The sequence below is a fragment of the Coptis chinensis genome, chromosome 5 (assembly GCF_015680905.1).
Source record: "Coptis chinensis isolate HL-2020 chromosome 5, ASM1568090v1, whole genome shotgun sequence".
NCBI lineage: Eukaryota > Viridiplantae > Streptophyta > Magnoliopsida > Ranunculales > Ranunculaceae > Coptis > Coptis chinensis.
The window spans coordinates 73,914,886-73,923,892 of record NC_141460.1 but is presented as its reverse complement, the minus strand read 5'-3'; the positions used below and the strand labels follow the sequence as shown (position 1 = coordinate 73,923,892).

General features: G+C 33.1%; 1 long non-coding RNA gene across 2 annotated transcripts; it reads right to left on the bottom strand.

The window, feature by feature from the left end:
* Window positions 1–1,597: 1,597 nt before the first annotated feature.
* Window positions 1,598–6,101, bottom strand: LOC147498834 (uncharacterized). Of its 2 annotated transcripts, none has more exons than XR_015194374.1 (6): window positions 6,015–6,101; window positions 5,355–5,486; window positions 5,207–5,267; window positions 4,978–5,071; window positions 3,509–3,687; window positions 1,598–2,188 (listed from the first exon to the last, which is right to left on the bottom strand). It is a non-coding gene; the product is annotated as an uncharacterized LOC147498834 (long non-coding RNA). The 2 variants fall into 2 exon arrangements; XR_015194375.1 differs by having other exon boundaries at window positions 5,207–5,262.
* Window positions 6,102–9,007: the final 2,906 nt, after the last annotated feature.

Here is a 9,007-nt window from a genome sequence, read left to right as displayed (position 1 = left end):
TTAGGGGAGACAAAAAGATTAGAACTTTATAGTGAAATAGCTTGATTTTTATATCTAGATAACTTATTAGGTGGATTATTCATCATTTTTATTTTATCCTAATTCATTTGAATATCACATGTAATTGCTTAGTTAATTTAGTTTACAATTGTTTGAATTCATTAGTAGTAAAAGTAGAATAAAAAATGATAACAAATTATTACTCTCTCAATTTTATTCTTGTTTTAGTTAGTTGAATTCGTATTTTTTTAGTTGTTTATGAGTGGATTCAATTGTACTCAACAAATCAAGAATGGTTAAGGATTGTGGACTATATATTCATTTTCACGATTCTCGATACTACATTTTGCAAGTTTATAATTTTTTTTATGACAATGTTTAGAATAGTTATGAAAACATATCTACAAAAAAATAAGAATAATAATCTAAAACTTATCAATGCCTAATAATTTTGAGTTTGTTTACGTGTGTTTTTAACATGTGTCTCTATAACCCATCCCTTTGAAAAATAACGATCACTTTATGTTTTCCAAACGACAATCAGGATTCAGGAATGATATATGATTAAGACCGGATATGGTTTTATTTATTGCATACATATAATATAGAATGACCATTGACCATGTAAAACATCCCCTTCAACATGAAAAGTTTGGTTATAAATTTATAATAACATAAAAATATGCCTTCAAAGAAAGATGTCACATGAAAATTTAACTAATTAAGTTGTGGAAATCTTGGTAACTGGTTCTCACACTAGGTGAAGACAGAGAATTTATATATTTATATATATATATATACACACACACTAGCATTTTGCAAGTGCTTGCGCACGTTGTATTAAACAGATAGATTCTAACATACGATGCATGCTAAAATCCCTTCAAACATTCGTTACCAAAGCTTAACCTGTACATGTTTTGATTATTGTATTTTGAATGGAAATGTTTTAGACTTGAGAACCGCATGGTTTGGGGAGAATGCAGAGATGAAATTGGGAAGCTTCTTGTGGTACCACAATAGAGTAAAAGTACTGATTGAGAACAATTACACAACAGATCATGCACTAATTGACTGAATAACACATTGTCGACATTCCATTTGAACAGTGTTGTAGTATAAAGCTGCCCATTTATTGCAGAAAAGAAGGGGAAGAAAAATAGTTCTCACACAGTTCAATTAGTAGCACTTAGTATTCACTGAGGTAAAGGGCAACAAATTAAAAGATGCATACCTCACGGACAAAGGTTCGATCATAGCATGCACTACTTATCGAAGTTGTGATTTCAAATGAATACTATGCTCAAAGTATTGCTTGAATAGCACCTAGCTGCACTTAGATTTTGTATGGCTTACAAAGGCACCAAAGAGTGCCAAAGAAACCATATCAGTAGTGATTCCAACAACATCAAGAGTATCAGTTCTTTATCGGATCAGGTGGCTCTTGCTAGCCATATCAGCAATGGTGAAAATCGGAATAATAACAGATTTGTATCCCAATGCAAGGCCTAAAATAACGTTAGTAGCAGCTCCAGTTCTGCAGGAATCAACAACATCTAGCACGGGGTTGTAACAGATAACGGAAAATAAGAGTTAAGATAGGACGGATCAAGAAATAATACTAAAAAAATAGAAAAGTTTATTAGAATAGAAAACCTATATGCATTGCTAGTAGAGTACTAAGTCACAAAGCCAATGACCATGGTTGCCCATAGACCAATGGCAACACAGAAAATAGTTCCTTGCAAAGAAGATCAATTTAGTGCACCATGCCTAATTTTCGACAGACCACATGACATGTAAAGTAACTTACCAATTTCTCACAACTTTCTGCTCTCCAAAATAAAAAATTGTAAAGGATGATGGCAGCGCATGCCAGGTAACAATGGCAAATACCAATAGTGATAAAAAAAAAACAGTTGATGTAATGAGTTGCTTCTTCAATGCAAGCTCAATTTCCTTGACAACATTGATTTCAAATATATCAATTGCAAAAAAGAGTGGTGATCAGACTGACAATAATACCCATGGAGCTGATGAGTAATGGATACATCATGACAATGAATTGATGGTTGATTCCATAGGAGGAGATGGAGGTAACAACCAAAGTAGCATAAATGGCCTCAGCATATGAGCCAAAAAGGTCATAACCCATCCCACTAATATCACCAACATTGTCAGCAATCACCTGAGCAAAAGAAAAATGAACTACACATCAAACAAATAGGGCGATCAAAAATGTAAAACACAAATGGTCAAGAATTATTTTCTCATAGCAGGCCCCCCAAAGAACCACTACTTGACTATTCAGAAAAAGTGAAATTGGTAGCTCTAAAAAATAGTTTCTAACCATAAATGAATCACAATATTAAGCAATAACCAATTTGTATCACATGAAATACATATATAATTTCAGATTGGATGGAAACCATAATGAAAGTCTTAGTTGAATAGTCCAATCACATGATTCATCATAAAAACCAAGCAAATGTTACTGAAAGATTAGGCAAATGCTTAAAAATCATTTATTCAATTTTAGAATCTTATTTTATTATCAATAGATTTCAAACTATTTCCATTGTCCCTTCAAGAGCTATGGCTATGTCCCCACTGACAATCCTACTTCAGCTATTACATCTAGTCCAAGCACACTGACTGCAGTACTACACTCAAATCCAACTGTGGCAAAATTCAAAAACTCAACCATAGGATAACTTTTAGATTTGAGACCTACGCGTGATTGGGGACAACAAACTTTTAAGTATTAAGATTTAAAAGTACGAAAAAGAAGCAATACTAAAAGATTCACCAGCTAACTAATACTAACTAATAGAATTCCAACACACAATTCCAAAGCAACAACTACTTCACGCCAAAAGAAACTTAAGTAACTCACATGGATAGCCTAATTGTGGACAGTGACACTCTAAATTTGTGTAACTCTACTTAATGAAATAGTACTTTTAACAAAGCTAAAGGCTTCTACAATCTTACTCTAAGTTGAATGTTGTCTAAGACTTGATGCGCACCGGAAAAATTCTCCAAATAAAGCACAATTAAGACAATGCTATTGATAAAGGCAGTATAAAATAATTTTACTGATGCAAAAATTTTAAGGGAAAAAAATTAATAACCTATAGCTAGAAGATTTTAGAGAAAAGATTGTTGCATCATGAACCTACGATATGCAAAATATCATAAAAAAAAAAATCAAAATTAGCACCCAAGTATATTTACAGAAGAATGGGCATAAACTCATAAATATAAGTGACGGACGGGAACTGTAAGATAGAATAGTGAAAGAAAGTGGACCCAACTAACAATTAATGCTACTAACTGAACAGATACTGGGCATTTCACTTTCTTAGTTTCAGTTGTTGTCTATTTTGTATCTCATCAAGCACTCACTTTTGCTACTGATTAAAAATTTAACAACTTTTAAAAACGATTAGACAATTATAAATAAATGATTAGAAACAAAATCTTAAATTAACCAATGGTCGTATACCTTAACAGTAGATTCCCATTGATTACTCTTTAATCCTTATACCTTCACGCCTTCATTAAAAGATTCCAAAACCAATATCTGCCAAAGCCTAACCGATTTCACAGAAATAACTTTCCTCTCAATGCCTTTAAGAACAGCTTTAGTTCTTTAACTCAACTCAATTCACCTTCTCTGAAAAACTTCATCAGTAACAATAACATTCAATTAGAAACAATACAAATTGCAATTTTTTTTAAACAAATCTATCTGATAAAATAAATTGCCAAAACAAATCGACTAAAGTACGATATACAAAACACAAATAGGACTGGACGAAAAAACCCACTGCAAAATTAAAACTAAATCCATATGATAAAATAAATTGCCAAAACAAATCGACTAAAGTACGATATACAAAACACAAATAGGACTGGACAAAAAAACCCACTGCAAAATTAAAACTAAATGCGTGATCTCATTCTCTTTGATAGTGTTAAACCATCTGTTAGAAAGCAGATTGGATCACCTTTGAATGGGAGAGTGGGGAGAGAGCATTCGTTCATTCGGTTTAAGAGAGTGGGAGAAAGGATTATTTGAGTCCGAACGATCAAGAAGATTTGGAGAATTGGTTGATGAGTTAAAGCGGAACTTCTAAGTATATATCCAATAAAAGTAGAAGAGTTTGGTTTGATTGGATTAAAAAGTGATTTTTCCTAAGTTCCAGTTCAAGAAGCGGCAGAAGATAGAGGTTGAATAGTTCTTGTAGCTGATGAGAAGGAAGAAGAAATTGTTTTGAATGTTATCTTCCTTTATGTGTGAACAGTAGCTGTCGAAGATAGAGTGAAAGGTGGGAGATGAAGAAGTAGAACTTGCACACACGGAGAGAGAATACTCAAACCGTAGAGATATATCTTTAGATAGTGAAACTGATATGTTAATCGAACTAAGGAACAATACAATACATATTATACACGATAAACAACACTAAGCTAGACATAATATAAGACAAAGAAACGAAAATCAGAGTACTATAAACTATGTCTATGGGAAGATCATTTGCAACTAAAACGACCCCTAAATTCATTTTTCCGGGTGCCATGTGTTATATGTATAACCAGATGTACAAAACCATGGGTGCGCCCTATGAGATACCTTCCTTAAATAAACTTAATCTAGAAGTAGCATAAAGTACGAAGGTGGCCGATGTGAATCAATGAACGTTAGAATCTTAACAAAGACCTAGGTCCTAGGCTACGTATCATCTTGACTTACAACTATATATAAAATGAATATCCGAAGATAGTTGTGGCAAATTTTAGCCATAACACATAATGAAAATTTAGTAGTGAACAAACCACTCCAACAAGTAGTTTAATGATGATAACTGATACATAGTGAAATATATACAAATGATGGACTAAAGAATTATAAAACTAAATGTAAAAGCAGGTTGTAGTGACTAATAGGCTATTCCTAAAATTAAAACTTACTTCTAACAATGAGCAACCACCCAGTAACTGCTATAGATCTGAAACTTCCATTGCACAACCTCTTTTTTCAGCCCCTGAACCCAAATAGAGAGACCTGAATAAGGGAAAGTGTCAACAATCTTATTGGAGAGTGAAAGTTGTCAGTTGTCTTAAATATCCACACACAGATAACAATAAGGTTTTGAGATTTTTAAATCAAGAAGCATGGAGAATGATTGACATGACAAACCTCGATGGAATCTTCTGAGATTTGAGCCAACCTTTAGTTGACGTTTGGAGAATGATCTAACCTGCCAAGAAGAGAGATTAGCAAAAAAAAAATGGATCTTCCATTTAAAATATAACAAATTCATTTCCAGGAAATGTGTGATATATACCTTTCTTCTTGTACTTGAACAGAGTATTGATTATTCAAGCAAAATCTTTTATTGCTAAATCACCTGACAGAAAAGTCTCAATAATCCTTTGTTTCCCTTGGATATCCTCCATCTATCTATCTATCTGTCTCTCTGCGCATTGGCTGTGAAGTGTGAAGTCAATTTGGAAGTAGTCCATCTTGGTGTACTTGTAATACTTGTTTTGATAATAATGAAATAACATTTTATAGACAAAAAAAATGTAACCATACAATAGGAACACAAAACCACAGAGATGTAAAAAATAAAAGTAGTGGAGGAGCACCAATTCCAGGATGAGGATATTGAATTCAATCAGAAAAAACAACAGATGAATGTATCATGAACTATACCAAGAGATACGTAACAAGGTGCAAAAGTGATCCACATATTCCTACTGACTAATACTGCAAACACCTTAACCAAAGCTTAGAAGTAACAACCAATCCATGCGATTAAAAACTAACCAAATCACTTGTCGAACAAAACCTAATGCATCAATACAGACCAAGAAAACAAATCAATTTCGAACATTATAGCTCCAAAAAATAGAGTTCGTGAAGAATATCATTCAGACATTTAACAACCACATTACTTTGACCTTTTCAACTCATAAGTTCTCGAGAGCATGTTCTCACTCACCATCCCCAGGTTGAAGTTTACTATTCGACACTACCCTTTCAATTTTGCATGGAGTTTATTAAACAATTTATTTTTGTTTAAAATTTCTTTTGATTTGTTGTGATCGCACATAGAGGAAGTGAGAGAGACGGAGCAGAGAGAGGAAAAATTGAGAAGTGTTTAGATAATATACTTGATAGTGAAAAGTCTACAATACCCCCACAATTGATAGCGAAAAGACGAAATTGCCCCTGTGACGGACACAAACGTGACACCAAATCACTATTCCTCGTACCCATTTATATATGGGGTGGGATAGAGGCACAGTTACTGTAGCCACATTCTAGGCACAGTGAATCCAAACCATTGATTTGTAGTCAATCCTACGGGCATAGTCTATTCTAAATTACCAAAACGAAATAAACGAAATTTCAGAAAAAAAAAATTTTGCAAAACAAAAAAATGAAATAAACAAAAAATCGATCGAACCTTCTTCTCCAAAATTAGATCGAGAATTTTTCTCTGAAACACTCTTCTCTCCATAATTCACGAGTGGGTTCTCTCTTTGGGCTGTGTGTTTCTTTCGTTCGAGGTAATTTCTCTATTTCTCATTGCCACATCGACTTCTTTATTAACGTACTGTTTTCACAAGATCGGAATATTTTGAATTTTAAGGAACTGAATGTTATGGAGTAATTGTGTAATTTTATTAATTGTGGTTGGCTAATGGAACATTCGGCACGATAATATATGGACATTTTGCCATATATACCGCTGTAAGAACTCATGTTGATCAAATGCCTTCGTTAGTTAAATCATTTTGTTGCTATTCTTCTTGCTGTTGAGGTTCCAATTTTCTTATCCTGCTGTTACTCTCTTCTTATAAGCCAACCAAAGCGTCACCTTCTCACAACTGGATGAAGTGTCTGTAGTTCAATGCACGTAAATGATTGCAATTTGGGACAATTTTACAATTTAACTTTATTAGCTGAAACGTTGATAATGGATAGACTTCGAAAATTCAAAATGAGTGATAAGAAAATTAATTTCGTCTACAAAGAGATATGGTTTTTGAATTTCCTTACGCATTTTCTCGACTAGTATTATTCTACATTTACACTTGTGACTTGCTTAAATGGATAACAATTTGTTTGAGTTGTAGTTGCTACTATACTTTGTTCGCAATGCCCTTGTTTCCACAATTTTGACATTTTTGTTACTGTAGATGGAAAGAACTCTGTGCAATAGGTGTGGTGATAACACTCATTCATTAGAGAAATGTTGTTGGTTGTCTACCCCTTATTGCATTCGAAAATGTCGTGGAAGTAGGATCCTAAAACAGTCGAACCAAATCCAATCTCTTGGGAAAAAAATTTTGACCTGTCGCGCTTGCGGAGACTTCCAATGGTTGGAAGACGCAAGAGCATCGTCATTAGTACCTCTGGAGAATCTAAGATGCAGACAGCTGAATTGCGCGGGGTTTAAAAAGGTTAACACAGTAAAGAAGAAAAATGAAAATGAAGGCAGAAAATTCTTGAATTGCACCGAGTGTGGGAAGGATTTCGAATGGTTGGATACGTTATTAGATTTGTTAAGGCGCAACATTGAGTTGGCAGCGAGTTCAAGCTCTCCCACAGTCACCTCTTCCTTGTCTTCAAAAAAAGATAAAAAAGTCAAAATTACAGTTGAAATTGACGACGATGGTTTGTCAAAAGAATTTGAGCTGCATTGTAAAATTAGATGAGTGGTTGATTTCAAGTTCTTTATACTGCATTTTTTTATGAACTTGTGGTGAATGTAATTATCTTTGGTTATGATGTAACAAGGGAGTTGTTGAATTTGACTCTTGGATTCTTCTATGTAACAAGGCTTTGTATGCATTTTCATTGGTGGTAAAAACTCAACTAGATTACTCCAACCTTATTCTTACGGTATCAATTATTTATTTCTTACTCTCACATATATATTTATGCAATATATAGAGTACAAAATCGTTCCACTCTTAACTCTCTAGACTTAAACGAATTCAACTAATCAAATACAAATAACAGTGGTGAGAGTAATGTGTGATGTGAAATTTCTATTCTACGATTATACTATAGATTCAAATAAATTTAAATTAACTAAACTAATAGAAATATGGTTTTTGATAACATAGAAAGTATAGAGAAGAGTAATCAATCCACCTAATAACTAGTTTCATGCAATAATCGAATTATTCATTGAAAAGATATTGTATTTAGGTTTTCATGCAACAATTCAACCTCAAGCCTCAACCTTTATCATCCCTAGCAACAACCTACATCTCTATAGTCATTATTACTAGCATGTAGGATTATTACAACCAAGTCTCTCAACTTAATTACAACAATCCCTAGTTTAATTTATCATATGCTTATTTTGGAAGTCATATAATAAACTAAACTCGTTGAAATACATACACAATTAAATAATTCTACTAAGAAATCTATTCCTCATTAGGTTTCATAATCACTCCCTCTAATGGGGGGATTAGCCTGATATCATTGGATTAATTAAACTAAAATAATGAAAGGAAAACATAATGTAAATTAAACTAAACTTGATTAAACAAATAGAACAAGTCATTATTGAATAAGTATTAAACTCTATTAATCTATTTGAACAATAATAATAATAATTCAAAATAAATTAAAACTAATTTAGAACTAAGATTATGAATAACTACTTATCAAATTAAAACAAACTAATTAATTGAATGTAAAAACCTAGATCTAAAACAAGTTATTCGAACTAATTAATGGAGTCTAACCTAATTTTCTAATCTAGATCTAGGTAGTCTTAAGAGTTAAGTCTTCTCCATACAAATGGAGGAGACTAGATCCACTTTTTCGTGCATGGGCTGAGGAGCCATGTTTTGGGCCGGAAAATCGAGCCCAAAACCCAATTTCTTCAGTCCACAAAGGCCTTTTTAGCTGGATTTGACTTCCACAGACTTTTCACCCACTTCTGCTCTTCTGATGGAGTCAAGACTT